Genomic DNA, 27,988 nt, shown 5'->3' on the forward strand with positions numbered 1-27,988 from the left:
ATTGGTTACTGTACTAGGTCCTTGTGACTGTCCCACTAGTGGTCCCACTGTCTGCCCTTACTACTGGACTAATGGAGCTTCAACTGGCCAATTCCGATCACCTGCAAGCATCTCACGAGATCTCTTGAAAGCTCCATCTTCCATGAACTTTACGTCTTGTCTTACTGGTGGGCTCCAGTATTGCAGCAATAACGCTGCAACTCCTGGGCTTCCTTCTTTACTTTTATCAACCCGGTAGTTTGTAACAAACTTGGAAGTGATGGTGCTGTATACACAAGTACTAGCTCTTACTGCAGGCTGTCACTTGATCAGCTGGCGCAAGTTCGCTAGGAGCTTAAGCCAACTTCTATGAGTTCTCAAAAGAAGCTTTTACTGTGATGGAAGAAAGCTAACTCTACAGGGGCTATTCTACTTGCAGAAAGAGAAGGAAAACTGAAATGAAACGCAAACCCTAGTTTACCTACTAGCCCTATTTTTGCAAGAAAAGAGATGGAAACTAATGAAGTGAGTGCCATTGACTACTGAAAAGGTAAATTGCATTTATTCAAGATACTTCTAAAAAGAAATGAGAAGAAATCATCTTTTTGTACTTTTGAGTATTTTTATGTGGAATTATTATGCTTGTGATTTAACTGATTGTGACTATGCAGAGGTTTGGTGGCAAAGGAAAATGGAGTTGGCTTTTGCAGAAGGTCAGGAAGGTATGGAGAGGTCCTAAGAAGCCCCTAGTACCATTCTGAAGATTTCCATTGCAATCAGACTTCGAAAAATCACTCACAGGAAATTCTACAGGAGGCTGCAGGGGATGTACAAGAGGTTTTACAGGAGGAGGCCGAAAGCTGTTTTTAGGGTTTTGAAGGTGGAAAAATGATGGAAAAAGGGAAATGAAGGCTGGATGAAGGTGTTGAAGTGTCTAGAACTTGCCAAGGAATATCAGAGATGAATGAGATGGTTAGATTTGTTCAAATGGCAAGAAAGCAACTTTATGAGGATAACACAGAAATTAGGGCAGATTGGCGAAATGTTGCGAATGAGTTGGGGAATCTATGAGAAGTGAGCTGGTGCTGGCTATTTTATGGAGGGATGGTGAGATGAGATGTCCTACAAGATATCTGCACATTTACTTAGCAAAACTGACCAAAGAAAAAACTAAAAACAGAATTGTGTCTAGCTTGACCTAATTTCTGACCTACAAACAGAAAATGCTAATCAGTAACCTATGAACAAAAAATCATGCGAGAGAACTATGGTAAATGAACAGGAAATGATCTAAGCAAGTGAATCTAAACTACTATCAACCTTTCCAAATCAAAGTTATCACACTAGTAGTTGCATGGAAGAGCAAAAACTGTGTTTTTGGTGGCAGCAGTAGTGCCTTGACCTCAAATCATAGTCCCAGGAAGGGAGAAAGGAGATCAAGACTTGTTGTTGGCCTTTTTGAATCTTATTCTGTCACTGCAGCAACCTATTTGCACAACTGATACAAAAACAACTATGCTAATCATCAAAAGCAACCTAATCTAACAAAGTAAAATGAATCTATGCAACAACAATTAACTCATGAATGGAAGCAAGAAAACATATAAATACGCAAAGGAGGTGCTGGGCAGCTTGGGTTGGGCCCTAACCCAAGAGCTTCAGCCCTCTGAAAAGAGATCAGTGCTGGCTCAAAAACTGTTTCATCTTCATTTATCAAAAAATAGCAGTTACATCACATAAACTGTTTTCAAAAAGAACTCGAAAATGAGCTGAACACAATGCTGCACAAAAGTGCGAAAATCTACTAACAACTGGCTAACCTACTGAGGCTCGAAGCCTTCTTATTTATACAAATGGGGACTCCCAACAGTCCTCCTAAAATCAAGCAACTCGGCTTCCTAGAACTGAAGATAAACAACAATCCTACTTGACTTGCTCGGCTGCCCCTTGGAGTCATCAATGTGGGCCTTTGCGCTTCGAGTTGCTGATGGAGGATTCGAGGAAAGGGGTCATTAACGAAGGAGACACTCTCCCTACAAGTCCTTTTCCCTGTTTTCCTCGAGTTTCGCTGCCATTTGCTCATAAATTCCTTGTCTTTGTCCAAAATTGTCCAAAAAAATCTGCATAAAACACTTATTAGGCTACATGGCAAAGTGACTAACCCAATTCACTCTATTAGCATAAATATATTCAAAAACATGCAAGAAACTAATGAGAATGGTGGATTAAGTCGAAATAAGAGGCAAAATGAGCCCATATAGTTACCCATTTCTGGGGCTCATCACTTACTACAATCTTCCTATTGTTAGGAATGTAGATCCTATATGCCTTGGAGTTCTCGCTATACCCAATGAGAAACTTCTTCTCTGCAGTCTGATCCAATTTGGTGCGCTTCTCATCTGGCACGTGGCAATAAGCAATGCTGCCAAAGATCTTGAAGTGACTAACTTCTGGCTTCTTCCCTGTGAAGACCCCTTCTGGCATTTTCTTCCCCAATGCTCTATGAGGAGTCCTATTCTGAATATACACTGTCGTGTTACATGCTTCTTCCCATAGAAACTTGGGCAAATCCTGGTCATATAACATAGCTTTTGCAGCCCCAACTATGGTTTTGTTTTTCCACTCTGCTACCCCATTCTGCTGTGGATTATACGAAGTTGTCCATTCCCTTCTGATGTCTTCGCGCAAAATCTGTGAAGTCTTTTTCAATATAATCTCCACCATTATCTCAACAAAGCACCTTGATCTTCTTCCCTGTTGCATTCTCCAAGAGAGCCTTAAACTCTTTGAAACGATTGAAGACCTCATCTTTGGTTTTCAAGAAGTAGATCTAGGTTTTTCTGGAATGGTCATCAATAAAGGTGACGAAGTATTCAACACCACTGAGAGCTCTAGTGGACATCAGGCTACAAATATTTGAATGTATAAGTCCTAACATGCCATCTGCCCAACTGTCACTTCTTGGGAATGCTGCCTTAGCATACTTCCCAAGTACGCATCCTCTGCACACATCATCGTGTTTCGTGCCAAGGTTTGGAGCCCTTGTTATTGTTTCCCTGAGCATCTTTAGCGCTCCATGGTGTAGATGCCCCATTCTCCTATGCCATAACTGATTCAGTTGTTAATTTTCAGATTGTTCTATGCTGTATCAATTACTCTTCAATTAGCAATGCTTCCAATTATTAACAATGTTTCCAATCATAAACATTAATTGAAGATAGAACAATAAATGCAATGACAAAGGAGACAATAACACAACCACAAGAGACATTAGATTGGTCAAAGACTAGGGCAAAAACTCCACTAGGGGGAAAAACCCTTTCAAATCCTCTTCTTATTATATTCTCATAAAATGTTTTAGCAAAGAGTATAATGAGCCCAATACAAAATCATCCAACAAAGATGTACCCGAGACAATTCAGAAATAGACTTCCAGAATCACTGTACAACAGAGAGAAACCTTCCAGCCTTCGGTTAATTGTGGTTAAGAGTTAAACCCTAGCTTAGAACCTTAGTTGCACTCATCAAGGTATCCTGCGAGCGACTGTGACATCCCGATCGCTCCCTGAAGCAATGTGAGCGAGCGACTATAACTTCCTGGGCGTTCCCTGAAGCATTGGAAGCAAGCAACTATGGTCAGATCTGTCAAGAACTATCTCAGAGCCTCAATCACACCCTTCAAGATGTCATGCGAGTGACTCTGGCTTCCCAGTTGCTCTTTGAAGCACTGCGAGCATGTGACTGTAGTCGGATTTTCCCTGCGGCAAGCGTGTGACTAGAAAATAGAAACCCTAATCACGTGCGAGTCTTAGACCTGTAATTCAGACTTGCACGAGCTTCATCCGTCAAACCTATGCGAACCAAACAATAGAAGAGAAGAAGAAGAAATTTGATGATGATGATGTCTAAATGAGCTTGAGGTCACTTGTATTTATAGGCTTCCATGGGTGTCCATTTCATGTTGAGGTCGACCTATCCAAATGTACATGTGTGGGTACATAAATTCAAAATCCAACTTTTGCTTGACCAAATGAGGTGATCTTTAGGTCGATTTTGGTCCTCTCGAAAAGCAGAATTCAATGAAATCATCATCTCCGTCATATGAGCTGCCCAAGGTGGAATTTGATCCTAGTTGCATAAATTAACACTCCCTCTCAATTAGGAAGAATTCCACCTGCCAATATCTGTCTGTTGATCATATCATCCAGTCATGCTGTCATCATGTCGTTTCTATCTCTACTCAACTCTATCTGTTGAAAGATGCTTTAATCTAAAAGAAGAAGAATTGGGGAGCATTAGCTTCCATCCTCTATCTCATGGGTGAGTCGCATATCTCAACCCCATATCGAGCAATAGGATATCCAAACATATAGGGGAGCACATCCCGACCCTGGAATCACATCGGGGAGCTCATTCTCTACCCGAATTGCATAGGGGAGCAAATCTCAACCTAATCGTATTGCTCGCTGATCTTCCCATTAATGACCCTCAAGAGTCATGTGGTAGAACACCTACATCATAATCAACTTGGGTTATATGCATCCAAGTACACTCTCAACTCGTTGGCCAGACGAGGAGCGATATTCCCAACTATGATGCTAACTGGGGTATACTCTTCATAGACTAGATAGGGGAGCAACATCTCCAAACCTATGGGTAGATAGGGGAGCAACATCTCCAACCCTATGGGTAATAGATAGGGGAGCAACATCTATGACCCTACTGTCCAGAGTTGCCTCAAACCCAGGAGCCCTCTATCTCAATTCCACACCCTAGGAGCTCAAACAGGGGGGAAGAGCTGGCTTAGTGTCCTCGATCAGTAATGCCCCTTATCAGGAAGGGTCACATCCATCAGTCCAAGCTACTCTCTGAAGACCAAGAACTTCCCTTTCGACAAAGCCTTGGTGAGAATATCTGCAATCTGCTCATCTATCGATATGTGATGGAGTCTAATGGCTCCTCTCTGCACCATGTCTTGAATGAAGTGATATCGGATCTCTATGTGCTTTGACTTGTCATGAAACACGATATTTTCTGCCAGGCGGATCCCACTCTTGTTGTCTAATATATCATTGTAGTGTCTAGGACCTGCTCAAATAGCTCTCCAAAGAGATTCCTCAACCAAACTGCTTCGCAGCTAGCCATGCTAGCAGCAATATACTCTGCCTCGGCGGTACTCAATGCTATGGACTTCTGCTTCCTGCTTATCCAAGATATCATGGCAGATCCAAGACTAAAACCATATCTAGACGTACTCTTTTTGTCGATAACATTTCCTGCCCAGTCAACATCGGTGTATCCATGAAGTCGAACATCTCTGACAAAATATCGCAGACCAAGTGTGATCATCCCATGCAAATATCTCAAAATGTGTTTCGCAGCGATCTAATGTGCATGGAGAGGCTCGGTCATGAATTGATTCAACGTGTTCACTGTATAACATATGTCTGGACAGGTGTTCACTAGGAACATCAGAGCCCCAATCAACTGTCTATACTCGGGTGGATTCGCCAAATCGAGTCCTGCAGCTTCTCCATATAACTTCTTGAAGTTCATTTCCATCGGTATGGGTAGGGACTTGCAATCTTTCATTCCAAATCTCTCTAACAGCTTTACAACATATTTTCCTTGTGAAAAGGAAAATCTTACCGGGCCTTTGCCACACCTCAAGGCCTAAAAAGTAGCGCGTGACTCCAAGGTCCTTCATTTCGAATTCAGAGGCTAAATGCCTCTTGCACTCGATCATCAGAGGCTCACTACTTGTCAAGAATAGATTGTCAACATATAAAACCAAAATCAACGGCATACCTTGGACTACCTTGAAGTAGAGGTTGGGATCGACATTGCTTCTTGTGAATCCCAACTTCACCAAATAACTGTCTATGCAAGCGTACCATGCTCTGGGGGCTTGCTTCAAACCATACAATGCCTTCTTCAATATGCAAACATGTGTCTTTCGATCATTTACTTCAAATCCCTGTGGCTGCTCAACATACGCTTCTTCTTGTAAAATGCCATGGAGGAATGCAGTCTTTACGTCCATCTGATGAAGAGTCCATCCTTGACTTTGCGACAAGGGCTGTTATCAATCGAATGGTTGTGTATCGAGCCACAGGTGCAAATATTGTTGAAAAATGTAACTAGGTTCGGTCTTCATAATGACATGTGTTATTGTGATTTTATGTAATTGATGCAAAGAAGAAAAATAAAATTATTATTGTAATGCTTGTCTCATGGGTTTCATGAGCAAGGAATTTTATTTTTAGTATGACTCCCATTGTGAGTCCTTAGGATTGGTCATAAAGTCAAATTGAGTCAATGTCATGTATGAAGGACCCTTCTTGGGTATGTTACATTTTGTATGAGTCATTAAATCAGTATGTAAGCCCTCCAAGACCAAGCACAAAACAACTCCTTCAAGTCGGCTACAATATGGAGTATATAACCTACTCAAAGAGACATGTCGGCTCAACTCTCTCAAGTCGGCTAATTATGAGGCTCCAACCACTATAAATAGGGCAACTCGACCTTATTTCAGAGTAGAATTTCAGAGATACAATTTAGTCAAGATCTGAAGCTTGGAAGAAGTGCAAGGGTCATCAAGGGGGGTCTAATAACCAGCGAGGAAGAAGGAAAGAGGCAAAAGACATGTAAAGAAGGGTGGAAAAATCAAGGTCGATGCACCTCATGTACCTCAATTTCTCCTTCCTATACATTATAAACCCAAGCGTGGGCTTCCCTTTTATTAGTTGCCCTTGCACCCCAACACGTGGCCCAGGGCTGCCCCTTCTCATCCCCTACTTCATTCACCTATCTATCACTTACCACAACCTTTTAAAGGATGCACCTTGAACATAGTACCCCGTTTTGAAGTAGAAACCACCTAATAGGATACTTAGTTAACCCCATTTGGAGTTTGGGAGACATTGACACATCCTGAAGCCCATTATGGAAGGGCAGGCCATTATGAAGTCCCCACCTGTGGTCCAGGGTTGGTAAGCTCATTTACTCGATTTATCTAATGACTTGTTGTACCGGAAGGCTACAGGATGCATTGGATCTTATGCAAGATTTTAGATGGGCTCCATCTTGGGTTTGGTCTCCTTATATGGGGTCCTAATCCTCTAGTGGGCTACATTGGCACATGTAGGGCGTGTGTTGAGAGCCACGGGCCTCTACAACAGTAGACAATACTCCATGGATCCCCTAGGATGTTCAGAGATTGCCCGAGATTCACCTATTGGACAAGGAAGATGTACCTGATTCACCTTTGCCCAACTGACTCTGCAGATGTACCATGCACTTGGTAGCTAACCCAGGACTTGTAGGATGATGTGGCATCAACTACACCATCCTTAGAGCCCTTACAGATGATCTATAGGCATCTTCGACTCATTTGGTGTTGATTTGGGGTAGCATCAGATGTGCTCTAGTTATGAAAATTGGTGGAGACGCTAATGCACATAAGACCTCCAAGACCCAAAAATGGTTTGGGTAGATTCTAACTGGTTTGGGACATATTAAAATAATTAATATTTTTAAAGGAGTTCTTAAGTCTAAACTTAGGAAAAATAAAATATTAATTTGTATTAATATAAAACTAGGTTAGAAGGTTCCAAAAGTCATGGATCAAACCAAATCTAATCTTAGCCATTGATTAGAGATTTAATCTCGGTCGTTGAAGGACCAACAGAAAAAGTATAAGAAGAGACTTGAGGGTTAGTTGGAAGACACACTGAGGGAGACGAGTTAGTTCGATTTTTGGAGTGGGGTTAGTTGAGAAATTCGAACTAGTGGTCTGGAGAGCAGCAAGAGGCAACAGGTACGGAACAGAGTCGGGATCAACACCAGAAGACCAGCGTAGAGGTTGGAGAGGTAGATGCAGAGCCCCTCAGGTAAACGCAGAGGCCGCAGACTGCGCAGTCACTGGAAGGCCTACGTGGGTGACTCGGAGAGGCCTAGTGCTGACGCAAAGAGGCAGGAGCTGACACAGAGGGTCTAGGAGTTACGCAGAGGCTAGTAAGCCTGACTAGTGTTGCACGAAGCGCCCCCCCGGTTCTAAGCCCTGAAGCGCGTCCCGTACGGAAGCGCCTAGGAAGCTTGGCCGGAAGCGCGCTTCCGGATTTTTTAGCCGCTTCCTGGAAATTTGGAAGCGCTGGCGCTTCCAAAGCGCCGAAGCGCGCTTCGTACGACACTTCCCAGACGCTTCCCAAACGCTTCCCAGGCGCTTCCCAGACGCTTCCCAGACGCTTCCAGAAAAGCTTCCGGAAAAGCATTTAGAAAATCGTTTTTTTTCAATTTTTTTTTAAATTTTAGGTGAGTTTGCTTGTTGGGGGTGGGTCCACCTTGGGTTAGGGTGACAAATGAAAGCAAAAAGAAATATAAATATAGCAGATGCTCCCTCATGGTAATGTTAAATTCTTAAAGTAAAAGTGACATTCTCCTTTATTTTTCATTTTCATCATTTTACTTAAATTTTTAACATTACCATGAAATGACTCAGAATGTTTGAGAGTGGTTCCAACCTCATTGGACTTCATATGGAGAAAATAGAAAATCATATCCTATTCAAAATTCAGCAGACTTAACAGTTTTCAGGTATTCAGGATCAATGGGATTGTGGCATTTCATTAGATTATATCAAGTATGAAGGTATGCGATTAGCATTTAATCAAGAGCACCAAGCCCTATATGTACCCTGGTGTTGGTGGTGTTAATTGTTGAACTCCTTTGTCACGCGGCATGCCCTTAGCAAAAAATTACCTTTCAATCAAGTCAAAATCATCGATCAAACATGTTAAGCTTTTTCTACCATATTTTAAGTCTTGAATTAGGTAGTTTGATCAAAATTGGGCAATGTTGACTAATATCCCTAGACAATCGAGGTAGAGGCAAAGGCTAGACAAGAGGAGAAGAATCTAGATTCTAGATCATTAATGTACAATGGATGTTATATCTATCTTGATTTATGCAAAAATATGCATGTTTTCATGTCTTCTACAATTAATTTGGTATTTGGGATGTTTGTTTTGAGTATAAATGCAAAAAAATAAAAAAAAATATATATATATATATAGCAGACGCTTCCGCGGACGCTTCGCTTCCTAGATTTTTGGAAAATGACGCTTCGGCGTCCCCGCTTCCAAAAAACGCTTCCGCTTCACTCCCGCTTCGTGCAACATTGAGCCTGACACTGAGATTGAGAGAAGTGCTAGAGAATTTGTTCTTTGTTGGGTAAGCCAATTTGGCATCCAGTTGTATTGAAGAATTGCTGAATAATAAAATTCTCCTTTGTTGCATCGGTTTTCCCACATTGGGTTTTTTCGGGGACATTTGTCCAAAATATCTGTGTTGATGTATTGATTCTTGTGCATGAGTTTGTTTCTGTATTATGGTGTGCATCTGCAATAAAATTTATTTTAATGTTTACTAAAGGGTTTTAGTAAATAACTTATTTGGAAATAAGTAGGTAAAGTAAATCAGTTGTTGCAGTTGTAGGAATTTCACATGGTATCAGAGGAAGTAATCAGAGACAGGAAGGGAAAATCAATTATGGGTTGAGACAATGATGCAAAGGCATTTACGTCAGGAGACTCGCACAGATTTTCAGAAAATTTTACAAGAGACAGAAATTTTGATTTCTCTATGTTGCCTTCCAGGCTGGAAGAAGAAGTAGCTTGTGTGACTAGTTCTGCATCGTCAGAAGTATGGTATATAGACAGTGGAGCCTCTTGGCATATGACGGGAATCCGAAAATGTTTCTTAGATTATTAGGAGGAGAGGATGAAATTTCAGATCACCATGGGGAACAAGGCAACGTGTATTCCAGTAGGGAGGGGTACCATAGTTTTTCAAACAGAAACGGGAGAGCGGTTCCATGCCACCAATGTGCTGCATGTACCAGGATTGGGGATGAACTTACTTTCCTTGTCGCAACTTCAAGGCAAAGGCTATGACGTTTTCTTCATCAAGGAGAAATTATACGTCAAACCCCTGAGCTGGAAAAAGAAAGTGCAGATTAGGATCAAAAGTAACAAGTTGTACAAACTACAAATAGAATCACCAATGGCACTAATAGGCAGTCATGGAGACAAGGACTTGAACAAACTATGGCACATAAGAATGGGACATTTGCACCATGGGGCTCTGAGAATTCTTAGGAACACTGTAACAAGAGTTCTAGATCTTAGCACAGAATGAGATGATGTATGCAGAGGATGTGCTCTAGGAAAGTGATTCAGATTTAAGCAGGAATGCAATAAAGTACATAAATAAACATAAATACAGAGATACAACAGAAATAATACTTCATTTCATTAATGGAGAATATTGGAATATGCTTACAAACAGAAATGAAAATAAACTAGCTCGGGTGATGGTAGCTTATCTTTGAGAAGAGATGTGGCGACTACATGCCTCTGAACTACCTTACAATGAGGCTCAAGGGCTTTTTTATTATTGAACAATAAGAGCATACCCTAAACAACCAAAACTCTAACCTGAGGAGATGTAACACCTAGAGTTTATGGGCCCCATTGGGGTGAGTTGGACAGCCAACTTCCCAGGGTCGCGACTTGGTCATATTATCTTTGTTTGACGCGCATGATAACCTGTTGGAAAGATCTCTCCGAGGATTACGACAAAAAAGACGATTTTAGGCAGAAAATCACTAGCGGAAGATTTTCAAAAAAACATTGTTTAGTTTAGGGCCTCAAAACGGCTCCAGAAGTTTAGGACCCGAAAAACTGCTAAAAATAGTAAGCTTTGCTACAACTAAGGAAACTAAAAAACTGAAATAAGCAATGGTGGGGGTCCAAGTGGAATTGGCGGGTGGCCACCAATATCCACCTGGATCATTCCTCCCCCCCTAGGCAGCAATGGTCCCCATTGCGTTGAGTTCCTCCATGAGATGAGGAAACTTCTGCTGAACTTGGTCCCTGGTGAGCCACTTGCCCTGGTGAAGGAGTTGGCCTGCTTTGACAACTCGATATAGTTGGATCTTCTGCTGGCGAGTGTGCTTGACCCGCGTGTCCATGATTCGATCCGTTGCAGGTTGTTTTGTGCAATCTGGATTTAACTCTGTTGGTGTGAGCTGTTGTGCAATGTTGGATGTGTCTAGTAATGGTGGAAAGTATGGCGGAAGGCGGTCCACATTGAACACTGGGTGCAGGCCAAGGAATGGGGGAATGCTGAGCTCAAATGCATTGTCCCCCATAGCCTTGGTAATGGTGTAAGGACCATATCAGAGTGGTTTGAGTTTCTAATAGGCTCCGGTAAGTCGTTCCTTTTGCAAATGCAACCAGACTTTGTCGCCCACCTGAAACTTGTGTGGCACCTGATGTTGATTATGTCGCTGCTTGTACTTGGCATTTGATTTCTCCAGAATGTCGTGGACCTGCTGGCGAATATGTTGGATGTGCTCAATGAAGTTGTTTGCCTTCTCTATTTCGGACTGGACATGAGCCGAATCTGCTTGAGTAGCTGCAAATGGCATGGCCACATCAATGGGACATAGTGGCTGGAATCCCAAGCCCACCTGAAAAGGGCTATGGCCAGTCGAGCTGTGGAGAGCTTGGTTATAGCTGTGCTGAACATAGGGGAGGCTCTCATCCCATGTGTGTGGATGCTTTGAGTTGTACATGCGCAGAATATGTACGATCATCTTGTTGACAACCTCTGTTTGGCCATTAGTTTAAGGATGGAAGGCTGTGGACTTAGTGAGTTTGGTGTCCAGCATTGACCAGACACTGGACCAAAATGTACTGAGGAACTTGCTGTCTCGATCTGAGATGATAGATTATGGGATCCCAAAGTGTTCCCACACTCGTTCAACGAAGAGTTTAGTAGTGGCTTCTGCTGTGATATTGTTCTTGCAGGTCGCCATAATGGCCATCTTCGAGAACCTATCGACGACCACAAAAACACAATCGTTTCCATGCTTAGTTGAGGGAAGGCCCGACATGTAATCCATGGAGATGGATTCCCAAGGTCGACTAGGGGTAGGCAGCGGGGTATATAGGCCTTGCTTCTTGATGGTCGATTTGGCAATGGCGCAGGTAGTGCAGGATCTGATGTACTTCCCGACATCCTGTCGAAGATTCGGCCAATAGAAATACTTCTGCAGTACTGCCACTGTTTTCTCGACCCCGAAATGCCCAGCAGCCCGACTGTAGTGTGTTTCCCAAATCATCTTGGCACGCTCGCTTGAAGGAACACAAAGGTGACCCAGGTGGCATAACAGGGCATCCTGGAGATGAAAATCTGGAACATGCTGACCCTCCAAGATTGTTTGGTATGTGTGGCCGAATTCTGGGTCGCTTTTGTAGATAAGTGGCCAACCAGAAGTCTCATGCCCACAAGAGTTGAGCACGGTGGTTAATGCCATGATTGGTGGTCGACTGAGGCAATCTACAACATTATTGGTGCTACCCTTCTTATACTTGATATTCAAATGGAATTTTTGCAGGTATGTTGACCACTTCTGATGGCGATCATTCTGCAACTTCCCTTGGGTCTGTATGAACTGCAGGGGCCAGTGGTTTGTGTGGATGACTGTTTCCTTCCCCAAAATGTAATGCTTCCATTGTCGACAGGCCTGCATAATGGAATACATCTCTTTGTCATAAGTGGGATACTTCCGGACTGTGTCTGAAAGTGTCTCATTGTGATATGTCACTGGATGCTCGTGTTGAGTAAGGACTACCCCAATAGCATAGTCAGAGGCATCTGCCTTGATCTGAAATGGTTGTTGCAAGTCTGGTAATGCGAGCACTAGTGCCAAGAAGAGGCGATGTTTTAACTCTGTGAATGCCTTCTGTTGAGGTTCAGACCAAAAGAGTTTTGCTTTCGCTCCTCCTTTGGTGACTTGACTCAAGGGCCAAGTGATATGAGAAAATCCCAACACAAACTCGGGGTAGAAGTTGGCGAGACCCAGAAAGCTGCGAAGCTCTATCAGAGTGGTTGGAGATGGCCAATCCCGAATGACTTGGATCTTGGCTGGATCCACATGCACCCCCCCTTTCGTCAATAATGTATCCCAGAAACTGAACCTGGGTCATCCCAAAAATTTCTCCAAATTGGCACATAACTTCTGTTGCTGCAGTGTTTGGAAAACCTGTCGGATGTGGTGGAGGTGCTCTTCCCAACTTTGGCTGAAGATCAGGATGTCATCCAAGTATACCACTGCAAATGAGTTGGTGAATGGCCGCAAGATGTCATCCATTAGCCTCATGAAGGTTGCAGGAGCATTCGTCAACTCGAAAGGTATAACCAACCATTTGAAAAGGCCCTCCTTGGCTTTGAAGGCAGTCTTCCACACATCAGAGGGTTTGATTAGTACCTAGTGATACCCTGACTTCAAATTGATCTTGCTGAAATATTTTGCCCCCTTCAGTTGGTCCAGAAGGTCATCAATCCGTGGGATCGGGTACCTATTTCGGACAGTGATCTTGTTCAGCGCCAGATAGTCAATACAGAGTCTCCAAGTCTCGTCCTTCTTCTGTACTAACACGATTGGGCTCCCACAAGGTGATGAACTCGGTCGGATGTGACCTTTCTGCAGCAACGCCTGAATCTGCCTCTTGATTTCATTGTTCTCCAGAACAGAGCGCCAATAGATTGGTCCATTGGGCAGTGGTGCACTTGGGGTTAGGTTGATGGAGTGCAGGTGAAGATGTCCTCGTACTCCTCCATGACCTTGTCCATCTGTAGTTGTCGTGCGGAGGGGCCCTGTATGAAGGTCATGGCCACCGTCTTCTTTCCTTGAGGGCGTATCATCAGGAAAACAAATTTCCCTGTTTTGGAAATGAGCTTACTGCATTGTTTTGAGTAACCAAAGAGATGGCGGTAGGCGGTACGACCTCCGGTATCCTGTACAACTTATTTCCCACAGTAACAATAACGGCACGAGGCCTTGATTCATACACAACATGTCGCTTCCACAAGTATGGTTGGCCTAATAATACATCACAAACATCATGGGGAGCAACGTCACACAATACTTCATCCGTGAAGGGCTTGATGTTGTATGGAAGGCGACACTGCTGGCTCATAAGAAGATGCTGTCCTTGGTGAAGCCACTCGATGGTGTATGATTGTGGATGTGCTGTGGTCAGTAAGTCCAGTCGCTTCACGACCTCTATCGAAATGAGGTTCTTTTGGCTCCCACTGTCGACAATGAACTGTAGCGGGGAGCCCTTTACCCACATCTGGGGGTGGAAGAGGCGCTCCTCCTCTAGATCTTTGGGTTCCTCCTTCTGGATCTTCGGGTTCCTCCTTCTGGATCTTCGTGGTGGCAATGGTGGTGTTGGGCTCCGCATCAATAATCTGCTTCCCTTTATCTTCCCCTTGTTGGATTCTTACTCAGAGTCGGAAAATGCATCTGATTTTGAAGCCTTTAGCTCGGCCACCAGTGACTGCTTGGCCCAACACTCACTTGTGTTGTGAGTGGAGCTCTTATGGAACTCACACCACTTTCCCGTGTCCTTTTTCGGCTTCGCGGTGCTGTTCTTTGCTTGCGGCTTTGGTGGGTTATCCTGGGCCGCCCCACCTTGACTTTGTCCTTTGTTCTGTGGTTTGGGGGCACCTTTCCCCTGCTTCAGATTCACAGATCCAAAGTCTCGCTTCGTCTGTTTAAGCTTTTGCTCGATCTTGACAACATATCGGTATGCGGTGCCAAGCGAGGAGATGTTCAAGAATTCTATTTTGTCTCGGATGTACCTGTGCAGGTAGCCACGGTATTTGAGTACCAAATGTTGCTCCGAATCCTTGATACCTAGCTTTGTGTGAAGGGTATGAAAAATATTGGTAAACTTTGGAACGTCTTGGTCCCTTCCCTGCTGCAGCGTGGTCCACTTTATGTATTGATCCACGTAGCTTTCAACAGGGTAGTACTGCTCCTTGATTGCAGCCTAGAATGAATCCCAAGTGGGTGCGGCTGAAAATAGTGAGGCCGTACTTTCATCCTTCTGCTCGCAGTAGGTTTCCCACCAGTCCTTGACGTGGTGGGCGGCTTTGAGAAGAGCAAATGTAATCTTTTTCTTGGCCAGAAAAATCATGAACAAAAAAATACCCTTCTAGCAGATTTAACCATTTATCTACAACGTCTGCATCTATCTGACCCTCAAATATGGGAATGTCAAAGTTAACTTGTACCTTAAAGGGCGTGGCACTTCCAGAGTAGTTGCTGGAAGTAGATGTGTCGCCCCTGGGTAGCCGCTGAAGGATCTGGGCAAAGTTGTCCATCATCGCGTTCCTTTGTCGCTCGAGGGTCTCTTCGAGCAAGATTTTGATAGGATCTCCTGCCCCCTCGTCTTTCTTTTCATCTGCCATGGGAGGCCGTCGGGATTTGTGAGGCTGGTCTTGCAAAGGTTCGACAAGTTCAAGCCCTAACTCCTTATATCCCGACCTCGTTGGGGACATGCAAAGAAAAACAGAGAAAGAGCAGACCACTCTGAGACCACTGATTCGGATTTAAACAAGAACGTAATAAAGTACAAAAATAAACATAAATATGGAGATACAACATAAATAATACTTCATTTCGTTAATGGAGAATACTGAAATATGTTTACAAACAGAAATGGAAATAAACTAGCTCGGGCGGTGGTAGCTTATCTCTGAGAAGAGATGTGGCGGCTACATGTCTCTGAACTACTTTACAATGAGGCTCAAGGGCCTTTTTATTATTGAACAATAAGAGCAAACCCTAAACAACCAAAACCCTAACCCAAGGAGATGTAACACCAAGAGTTTACGGGCCCCGTTGGGGTGAGTTGGATAGCCAACTTCCCGGGGTAGTGAATTGGTCAGATTATCTCCGTTTGACGCGCATGATAACTGTTGGAAAGATCTCTCCGAGGACCACGACGAAAAGACGATTTTAGGCAGAAAATCACTGGCTGTAGATTTCCAAAAAATGTCGTTTAGGGCCTCAAAATGGCTCCGGAAGTTTAGGACCCGAAAATTTGCTAAAAATAGTAAGCTGTGCTACAATTAAGGAAACTGAAAAACTGAAAGAAGCAATGGTGGGGGTCCAAGTGGAATTGGCGGGTGGTCACCAATATCCACCTGGATTAGAAAGTATGCCAAAGCAACATTTCCTAGAAGTAAAAACAAGGCCAAGAGTGTACTAGGATTGATACACTCAGATATCTACGGACCTATGTCCACAAAAGCTCGTAGTGGTGTCGAGTACTTTGTTACCTTCATTGATGACCACTCAAGGAAAACTTGGATTTATTTTATGAAAACCAAGGACGAGATTTTCTGGTGATTCAAAGAGTTCAAGGCTCTGGTGGAGAATCTGACTGGTAAGAAAATAAAAGTTTTGCGCTCAGATAATGGTGGAGAGTATGTCGATAAGGACTTCACTAATTTTTGCGCTGAGGGCATCAAAAGAGAGTGGACAACTCCTTACAATCCGAAGCAGAATGGAGTAGCAGAAGGAAGAACAAGACTATCATAGAAGAACTAGGGCCATGATGTATGATCAGGATATGCCAAAATTCTTGTGGGTAGAAGCTGCAACACGACAGTCTATGTTCAGAATAGAACTCCTCATCGGGCATTGGGCAAGATTACTCCAGAGAAAGTCTTCACAGGGAAGACGCCTGAAGTTAGTCATTTCAGGATATTTGGGAGCTTAGCATATTGCCGCATGCCCGAGGAGAAGAGGAAGAAGCTAGATCAAATTGCAGAGAAAGGATATCTAGTGGGATATAGCGAGAACGCTAAGGCATACAATATCTACCTTCTAGGGAGCAAGAAGGTAGTAGTTTGACGAGATGTGAAGTTCATGGAGGACACGACTTTCAAAAAATCTCGAGAAATGACTTCCGAGGAGCAGTCAAAAGAGGAGTCGTTGGTCAAACCTCTTCAACCAACGAAAGTAAGGAATTCTTCCTCGGATCAGGAAGAATCACAGGAGGAGGAGGAGCTAACAGAAGCACCTACTGGCAGAGGAAGAACGAGCAAGGAACTTCGTCAGAGTCTGCAAGATGCAAAGGACTTCATTGGTGCACCAAGGAACAATAAGAGGGAGCGAAAACAACATGATAGATATCAGGAATTAGTACCTCAGGATGGGGAGCCTACTAGTTTTTAGGAGGCTACTCAACATCAAGTTTGGCTGGATGCGATGGTAGAAGAATACAACTCCATAATGGTGAACGATGTCTGGGAGGTAGTGCCAAGGCCTCAAGACAGGTTGGTGGTAGGTTCGAGATGGATCTACAAGATTAAATATGATGCAGACGACAGTGTTGAAAAATACAAAGCCAGGTTTGTGGTTAAGGGGTATGCTCAGAAGGAAGGAATTGACTACGAAGAGACCTTCGCCCCGGTAGCCAGGTATACATCTATTAGAACCGTGATATCTCTTGCAACACAGATGGGGTGGGAGATTCATCAGATGGATGTCAAAACGACATTTTTGAATGGGGTGATAGAAGAAGAGGTATACATTGAACAACCAGAAGGCTTTGAGACACATGAGAAGAAGTCTCATGTATGCATATTGAAGAAAACCTTGTATGGGATGAAACAGGGACCTAGAGCATGGTATGGTCAAATTGATGGCTACTTGTAGAAGATGGGATTTTAGCAATAATTACATCGAAATTTATTAGTCAAGATGGGATTTGTCAAGAGTGACGCAAATCCAAATCTCTACTATCTGGTTGTAGAGAATGAGCCTCTAATCCTAGTATTATATGTGGATGATTTCTTCTTAACAGGATCATCCAGGCTCATCGGGGATTGAAAGAAGAATCTAGCCACAAAATTCGACATGAAGGATTTGGGACAAATGCATTATTTCCTGGGGTTGGAAGTTTGGCAACAAAAGGGGGAGATGGGCAAGGGAGATATGCTACAATATTCCTGAAGAGATTCAAGATGGAGGACTGTAGACCCATGGCTACTCCAATGATCACCAACTGGAAGAAAATTGATGCATGAGAAGACAAGGATGTTGATCCCACCTTATATAGGCAACTCATAGGGTCCTTGATGTATCTCGTCAATACCGAGTTAGACATTTGTTACGCTGTCAACATCCTCAATCAGTTCATGGTGGAACCAAAGAGGGCGCACTGGGCAACAACCAAACATGTTCTTAGATGTATACAGGGAACAATCGAGTATGGACTCTTGTACACCAGGAATAAGGATATCAGATTGAGTGGATTTACTGATGCAGATTGGGCTGGAAGTTCAGTGGATTGGAAAAGTACCTCTAGGTATTGTTTCAACATTGGATCAGGAATGACCTCTTGGTGCAGTAGGAAACAAAAATCCATGGCTCTGAGCTCGGCAGAGGCAGAGTATATGGCTCTAAGCATAACTTCGTGCAAGGCCATTTGGCTTAGAAAACCGCTTGTGAACCTATTCAGAAGAAAGATGGAGGCGACCAAGATCATGTGTGATAATCAGAGTTGCATCAAGCTCTTTGAGAATCCAGTGTTTCATGATCGGTCAAAGCATATTGATATCCGGTGTCACTTTGTCAGAGACTCTGTCCAACGAGGAGCTGTACAGTTAAGCTACACTCCTACAGGAGAACAGGTGGCAGACATCCTTACGAAGGCCCTTGGAAGAACCAAGTTTGATTATTTTAGGGAGAAGATGGGGATGATAAAGAATCCATTTCAGTAGCAGAAATGGGTATGAGTTTGCAGTGCAGATGCAGTGTTGGGAAGAAGGACCAGCAGCAGCACGGATGCAGAGGGAGTTGCAGTGTTGGGAAGATGGACCAGTAGCAACATGGATGCAGAGGTAGCTGCAGTACAGATGTAGTAGTGGCAGTGATAGAGCCATGGGTAGCAGAATAGGATGCAACAGTGCAGATGATGTTGGGTAGCATTATTAGAGCACAGTCTTCACTAAGAGGGAGTATTGATTTGGGGTAGCATCGGATGTGCTCTAGCCATGAAAATTAGTGGAGAGGCTAAAGCGCATGAGATCTCCAAGACCTAGAAATGGTTTGGGCAGATTCTAACCGGTTTGGGAGATATGAAAATAATTGATATTTTTAAAGGAGTTCCTAAGTCTAAACTTAGATTTTTTTTTATTAATGGGTATTAATATAAAACTGGGTTAGAAGGTTCCAAAAGTCATAGATCAAACCAAATCTAATCTTAGCCATTGATTAGAGATTTAATCTCGGCTGTTGAAGGATCAACATGAAAGTATAAGAGGCTCGAGGGTCAGCTGGAAGACACACTGAGGGAGACCAGTCAGTTCGATTTTTGGAGCAGGGTTACCTGATAAATTCGAACTAGTGGTCTGGAGAGCAGTAGGAGGCAACGAGTACGGAACAGAGAGTCGGGATCAACACCAGAAGACCAGCGCAGAGGTTGGAGAGGTAGATGCAGAGGCAGCAGACTGCACAGCCACTGAAAGGCCAGCGTGGGTGGCACATAGATGCCCAGTGCTGACGCAGAGAGGCAACAGCTGACGCAGAGGGTCTGGGAGTTACGCAGAGGCCAGTAAACCTGACGCTGAGATCAAGAGAAGTGCTGGAGAATTTGTTCTCTGTTGGGTCAACCAGTTTGGCACCCAGTTGTACTGAAGAATTGCTGAAAAATAAAATTCTCCTTTGCTGCACCAGTTTTATCGCATTGGGTTTTTTAGGGGACATTTGTCCAAAATATATGTGTTGATGTGTTGATTATTTTGCATGTGTTTGTTTCTGTATTATGGTGTGATATCTGCAACATAATTTATTTTAATGTTTACTGAAGGGTTTTGATAAATAACTTATTGGGAAATAAGTAGGTAAAATAAATCAATTGTTGCAGTGATAGAATTTTCACATTTGGAGACCCATGAGATTATTGTTGTGCCCCCGCACCTGCTGTGAGCACCACAGGTTTATTGCTTGGAGAACAAGGGGCCAACCCCTTGTCCATCACTTTTGAGGGTCCTATTCTTCATTATGGCACCTATGGTCCTCATTAAGCCTCTTGGAGAGCCATACGACTTGTATTATTCATCATCTGAGCTTTTAAGAGGCTTATTATTTCATTTGCGAGCTCATTTGGTGGGTTTGTCACCAAAAGTTAGGTTATTAGCACATTATTTTATTTTTGGGGCTTATGTAGGCATAAGAGACTAGTTCGAACGAGATGAGTTCATTTGCTCATCGTCACTTTGAATTGGATCTCTTCTCTCTCTTGAGAATTACACACTTTTGCTTGGAGGATGAATTGGAGTTTTATGGCTGAATTTTGATGTATGGATCTAGTTTATCTTGCGTTGGAGCTTCTCCATTGTCAAATTGTGGATGGTTGGATATGTTCTATTACATGTGAGTACATGCTTTTGATGCTATTCTTATTTTTACTGTCATATACATTGATTGGGAATTTCGCTATTTTTAGGGCTAATTGCTGCATGCATTTACTGCTTAAATTGTGGAATTTTGTCTCTATATAGCATCTCTCAATGTATGGGCCATGTAATTTTGAATGAAATTTCCTAGGGATAATTCTATCAATGAATTCATCTTGATAAGCCATCACCTTTTGCAAGTTGAAGTATAAAAGCTGTAAGGTTTCTTCCCTTTGCCCTAGAAGGCTAGCGAGGTAGTCTTAAGGCCTCCTTGACTAAGAAACAAGGTCCTCATTCATATTTATCCTAGACTCCATTCTCCCAAGACTAAGGCACTGATCTACCAAGAGGTGGTCACTCAAAATTCAACTCCTTTTCACCTTTTTCTAGGTCTAGCCAAGTTTGGTCACATAGGGCATCATTTTCCCGAAAAAGTATCCCTCCAAAAATTTTGATCTCCTAGCCTCTCCTGTGCTGATTTGTACTCATGTCCTCTAATTTTGAAGCCATTCCAAGTGTGGAGTTGTGAGAAAAGCCAAACCCTAGCTGCGATATCAAACTTTGCCCTAGTATCCCAAAGGCTAGTGCCTTATAGGATCAATTCAACACCTTTAAGCGAAAATTCTTACTTTGATCCTTTTCCCTCCTTGTCTGGATTATGAACATCATTGGTTGCTAAATTCTTGTCTCAACCTAGGTTGGGTCCACCTGGTCCCATGTGGTCCCACTCCTTTGGAAAGACAGTTCTTCAAGAACCATCTGGGATACCAATTTCAATAAGGATTTTAGGGATTTGGAAACTTTTTCGTAAGTCATATTGCATAAACCTGACCCTGAAATCCCCACATCCTTCTCCTAGAAGACGTTGTACCTTGCTTAGAAAGTAAGCAAGCTCCATTCTTGACCCTCTTCTGGAAAGTGATTATTTGGGTCACTTTATATCCACTTGTTGATTTATCCTTAATTTGTGACTCCATATATACTGGGTCTCCTCCCATCGGTGAAAGTTCGTAAATAGTAGGGAGCTTTAGCTGAGGTGACAGTGGGCTAAGTCTCCATTTGTTGCCCTTAGCCTAGCATTTGACCCTTTAGGAATCTCCTTTAGGTCCCCTACTAGTTTGAGCAGTAACATTTTGGCGCCGTTGCCGGGGAAGAAGCAGGTTTGCCTCCCTAGTGAATCATTGAGGAATTGATTCATTGATGACATCTATAAAGCATTCCTCTGTCGACTCCACTCACTATCCAAATCCCTAGTTTACTTGAAAGCAACAACATTCCTCCTCTAACTATGGCTGTTGCAAAAAGGGAAGAGCGAACTTTATCACTTGTTGTAACCCGCTCTTTTCCTTGAATTTGAGAAGGTCAGTGATCCATCTCCAAAGATGCTGTCTAGTTCTAACACTGACCCAAAACAAGATCAACCTAAGATGACCAAGAGTGAAAGACACTTGGTTAGTGTCTTTGGCCATTTGAAATTGAGTGATGATCCCAAACCTCTACCTGAAAAATATAACCGATGGTTACCCGAATTCAAAGGGGATGCTACTTGGACTGCCCATGGCTTTACTGAGAATTCTATTGACAAATGTCCCCCATAATGATCTTTGATGAAGATAGGCTCATGATGCTTTTTGCCTTATCACTTGAGGGACAAACAAGACATTGGTACCTTAGCCTTCCCCCTACATGCATATAAGGCTCCGATGGATTTGAAGACCTATTCATAAAGAGGTTGTCATGCAGTGCCCAAGGGACCTTCAATATCGAAAAATCCTACCAAATAAACAAGGGAAGGGAGGATGTGCGAGAATTTATTTAAAAATTTGTTAGAAGTCAAAGATATACCTGATCATTTGAAGCCATTCGAAGCCAATATTCTTGATAAGTTCATAAAAGCGGTGGGTGGCCACTTCACTTATGTGTTAAGGGATAAGAAACCTTCCACTTTGGCTAAAGCTAAAGAGATAGCAATGGAAGTTGAAGAGAAGATACAAATCTCGAAGGTTGATATCAATGACCACATTAGAGCTAGAGCTGAGGTCAAGAAGGAGAAATCCAAAGATCAACATGAGGAAACTCTCCTTGCCATCCTAAAAAAGATGGAGAAGTTCATCGAACAAGCCAATGCACGTGATAGGGTTATCATGAACAAAATCACCGCCTTGGAAAGGGCCCAAAAATCTAGTTATATCCCGAAAGGAAAGCCTTTTCCCAAAAAGCTAAGTGAAGAAGAGAGGTCGAGCTCTTCTCAGATCCCAAACAATGTGGCTCCAACTAATGCTGTTGAGCCAAGCTCTTCATCTGAGGATGAGGAAACTGAAGGGGAAGAGAGTGAGGATGAACAAGATGATGAGTAGACCAACCTTGTGGAATTTGATATCTTCAACATTTTGCTGGGGGGTTGTATACACATCCTCCCATTAGTGAGATCACCCTTAAAGAGGAAAAGGAAGAATCCATTCTCAACTTTGATAGCAAGGGAAGGTTCAAAGGGGTCCAATCCTCATGAAAATAAAATAACAAAGACCCCGCAACTCCCAAGGAAACATCTAAAGGAGATCCATTGCCTAAGTAAGCCCCTCCCAAAGAATCTCTCCCTGAAATTCCTCCCAAGAAGGATCCCTCAACAAAAGCCAATCCGAAAAAGAGTCCTCAAAGGAAAGAAAACATCAAGAAGAAAGAAAAGGGGAAATAAGTTAAACTTGACATCGACATAGGATTTGTTGTAGGAAGAATGACTATACTCATTCCTTTGAAAGAGATTGCTAAGCTTCATGAGCAACAACAACAGACTAAGAAGTCCTTGGGAATTTAGGGAGAAGAACTACCTGAAGAATTGCAAAACATTCGTATTCCTGACCAAAGCCCTGGGCATGAACCTTTATTGCTTACTTTGGCTATCAATGACCTCTTCTTACACAATTGTATGTTAGACTCATGGGCTTCCGCAAATAACATGCCTTTAACAATTATGAAGCAATTGCGTCTCGGCATCACTTGACCGTACAAGAAGGTGAGTGGTTTAAATTTCAAACCTGTGGAAGTGGAAGGTATCATCAAAGACCTTAAGGTTTCTTTAGTTAGGAATCTCGATATATCCCTCCTCATGGATGTTATTGTCATTGATATCCCTGATGTATGGGGGATGATATTAACTAGGAAATGGGGGGATACTGTTGGGGGCCATGTTCAAATGGACTTATCATATGCCACCATTCCGTAATCCAATGGCACCCCTTTTATCCTTTATAGGGAGCCTACCTACTTACCTCATGTGATCAAGCCTGGACCTTACTACGAAACATGTGAAATCAAGAAGCCTTCTCCTATTCTCCCAGCTCAAGAAGTCCGTATCCTCAAGCGACCAATATCTAAAACAAGGAAAAAGTGGAAGCTTAAAAAATAATACAAGGCTGGGGATTTAGTCTTGTTTGATAGAGATCCAATACCTGTTAGGATTCATGGAAAGGTTGGGGAGGATTATTATTACATCGCCAAACTTAACGACGAACTTTGGCCCGAGCCGGTCAAATTAAGTCGTATCACCTCTTTCCTTGAGACTTGACATTGTATCATATGCATGGTAGAGTAGGATGCATTGCATGATGATTTTTGCATTATAATTAATGTCATATGATATTTCTCATGGTAAGTAGATGCATCTTTACATATTTTATTTTTTTGTTGATTTTATGGCCTAACATTTAGCATGTGCGATCATGAGATGCCGTGAAAGCATGTTGCCCCGTGTTCTTCATCTATTATATGTGTAGGTAACAAGTCTACGGTAACCAAGAGATTGCTGGAGTTCTCGTGACCTCCCATTCAAGTAGCCTCGCCCACTTCTTTGAGAGATCACGTCCTAGTTGGAGCCAGAAGTTACCCACCATTTTGTGGGTGATATCCCTAGGAGATATTTTTTTCCTCCAAGATGGTCCTCAACTAGCAACCAACAGCCCCTTGTAGCCACCAGCTAGCTCATTGTGCCATTTCTTTGCCACCTGAGCCAACCATGTGGTCCCTCACCCATCTACCATGATTGTATGTTTGAAGTTGGGCCTCTCGAACCTAAAGGTATGCCTTGTCATTTGCTAATTGAGTAGTGCAGTTTGCTTATCATGGACACTTCTGGGCATGGATTAATAGGGGGATTTGGCGGAAAGAATGGGCTAGGTCTATGATCTTGTCCCCTAGACCCCTGTGGGATATTAACCTTGGATTCTAGTCCCGTGGGATCTATTTTACTGACCATTGGGCTTTAGGGATGATATTTCATGAGAAAACCCGATTTTGGTTGTGTGGTCCCACTCCCTTATCTGCCATATATTACCCTCTTTCCACTCATTACTACCCCATTCATCATTTCTCTCACCTGGGTCCACATTCCTTCACTGGGTCCGCGTAGAGTTAGCTTTCCCCTTCCCCTTGCCCACACCTTCGGTTGGGCTTGGAATGATGCCTCAGAGGTTGATGCAGCTAAAAAGAATGATAAAAGCATAATTGGCCACATTCAACGAGAAAATGTACCACAAAATGCAAAAGATGGTCGGGACAAATACATGTAGCATGTGGGCAAAAGTCAATACATGAGCTCTACCCCATCATTATGGCCATCACCCTGGTTCCTACAGGTTCTATGAACCTCCTTCATCATATAGGAACCCATGATTGTCCCAACCCCTGGTGGGCAATAAACTGCCCCACCTTAAAAGGGGTAATCACTGCTATATCTCACACATCATGATCTTACCCCCTTGAGCCCCGAGCAATTAATCGAAGAAAAATCATAAAAAGGCAAAAGACATGTAAAGAAGGGTGGAAAAATCAAGGCCGATGCACCTCATGAACCACGATTGCTCCTTTCTATACATTATAAACCCAAGTGTGGGCTTCCCTTTTATAAGCTACCCTTGCACCCCAGCATGTGGCCTAGGGCTGCCCCTTCTCAACCCCTATTTCATTCACCTATCTATCACATACCACCACCTTTTATAGGATGTACCTTGAACATATTATCCCCTTTAGAAGTAGAAACCACCTAATAGGATACTTAGTTAACCCCATTTGGAGTTTGGGAGACATTGGCACATCCCGAAGTCTATTATGAAAGGGCAGGCCATTATGAAGTCCCCACCTATGGTCCAAGGTTGTTAAGCTCTTTTACTCGATTTCTCTAATGATTTCTTGTACTAGAAGGCTAGGGGATGCATTGGATCTTATGCAAGATTGCAGATGGTCTCCATCTTGGGTTTGGTTTCCCTATACGGGGTCCTAATCCTCCAGAGGGCTACATTGGCACTTGTAGGGTGTGTGTTGAGAGCCATGGGGCTCCACAGCAGTAGACAACACACCATGGATCCTCGAGGATGTTTAGATATTGTTCGAGATTCACCTATTGGACGAGGAAGATGCACCTAGTTCACCTTTGGCCAACCGGCCCATAGATGTACCATGCACTTGGCAACTGACCCATGACCTGTAGGATGATGTGGCATCACCTACACCATCATCAAACCCCTTACAGATGATCTACATGCATCTTCGACTCATTTGGAGACCCATGAGGTTATTGTTGTGCCCGCACACCCACTGGGAGCACCAAAGGTTAATTGTTTGGAGAACAAGGGGCCAACCCCTGGTCCATCACTTTTGAGGGTCCTATTCTTCACTATGGCACCTATGGACCTCATCTGGCCTCTTGGAGGGCCCTATGATAGGTATTATTCATCATCTGACCTCTTAAGAGGCTTATTATTTCATTTGTGAGTTAGTTTGGTGGGCTTGTCAACAAAAGTTAGGTTATTAGCACATTATTTTATTTTTGGGGCTTATGTAGGCGTAGGAGACTAATTCGAACTCCTCATTAGTGTATAAATACAAGTGAGATGAGTTCATTTGCTCATCATCACTTTGGATTGGATCTCTTTTCTGTCTTGAGAATTTCACACTTTTTCTTGGAGGATGACTTGGAGCTTTATGGATGAATTTTGATGTTTGGATTTGGTTTATCTTGTCTTGGAGCTTCTCTATTGCCAATTTTGGATGGGTGGATATGTTCTGTTACATATAAGTACATGCTTTTAATGTTATTCTTATTTTTACTTCGTCATATACATTGATTGGGAATTTCACTATTTTTAGGGCTAATTACTGCATGCATTTACTGCTTAAATTGTGGAATTTTGTCTATATATAGCATCTCTCAATGTATGGGCCATGTAATTTTGAATGTAATTTCCTAGGGATAAATCTATCAACAAATTCATCTTGACAAGCCATCACCTTTTGGATGTCGAAGTATAAAGGCTGTAAGGTTGCTTCCCTTTGCCCTAAAAGGCTAGCAAGGTAGTCTTAAAGCTTCCTTGACTAAGAAACAAGGTCCTCATTCATATTTATCCTAGACTCCATTCTCCCAAGACTAAGACACTGATCTACCAAGAGGTGGTCACTCAAAATTCAACTCCTTTTCTCCTTTTTCTTGGTCTAGCCAAGTTGGGTCATGTAGGGCATCGTTTTCCCAACAAAGTAGCCTTCCAAAAGTTCTATCTCCTAGCCTCTCCTGCGCTGGTGTGTCCTCAAGTCCTCCAATTTTGAAGCCATTCCGACTGTGGATTTGTGAGAAAAGCCAAGCCCTAGCTCCGAGTTCAAAATTTGCCCTAGTATCCCCAAGGCTAGTGCCTTATATGATCAATTCAACACCTTTAAGCAAAAATTCTTACTTTGATCCTTTTCCCCTCCTTGTCTGGGTTAAGAACATCGTTGGTTGCTAAATGTTTGTCTCGACCTAGGCTGGGTCCACCTGGTCCCATGTGATCCCACTCCTTTGGAAAGACAATTCTTCAAGAACCATCTGGGATACCAATTTCAATAAGGATTTTAGGGATTGGAAAACTCTTTCACATGTCATATTCCATAAACCTACCCTCAAATCCCCACATCCTTCTCCTAGAAAACATTGTACCTTGCTCAGAAAGCAAGCAAGCTCCATTCTTGACCCTCTTCTAGAAAGGGATTATTTGGGTCACTTTATATCCACTTGTTGACTTATCCTTCATTTGTGACTCCATATATACCGGGTCTCCTCCCATTGATGAAAGTCCGTAAATAGTACGGAGTTGTAGCTGAGGTGACAATGGTCTAAGTCTCCATTTGTTGCCCTTGGTCTAGCATTAGACCCTTTAGGAATCTCCTTTAGGTCCTCTGATAGTTTGAGCGGTAACAATTATGATGCACTAACTTTTGTTGACATGGTCTTTGGAGATAGCCGGGCTCCAGGGGCCAAGGATTGGATATAGGAGAGCTAAGATATACTTACAGTTCTCAAGGACAATTTGCAGACTGCCCAAAACCAACAAAAGTTGTATGTAGATAGGGCCCAGGGGTAGAGTAGAGAGGCAATTTGAGGTGGGGGACTTGGTTTTCTTGAGAGTTCAACGATACAAACAGTCCATGCTGAAGCAGAAGGGAGCCGAGAAGCTCAAACCCCATTTCTATGGGATATACAGGGTGACCAAGAAAGTAGGAGAGGTAGCGTATGAGCTGGAGCTTTCGTCAGGAAGCAACCTGCATAACGTTGTCGTTTTCCATGTTTCATGCCTGAAAAAGGCTTTGGGCTAGCAGGTGACAACTACTACAAAGCTACCACCCTTGGATGATGAGGGGTACTTGGTTTTGACAT

This window comes from Pinus tabuliformis, chromosome 8 (genome assembly GCF_031772625.1).
Source record: "Pinus tabuliformis cultivar Carrire ecotype Pingquan chromosome 8, CPIR1, whole genome shotgun sequence".
Classification (NCBI taxonomy): Eukaryota; Viridiplantae; Streptophyta; class Pinopsida; order Pinales; family Pinaceae; genus Pinus; species Pinus tabuliformis.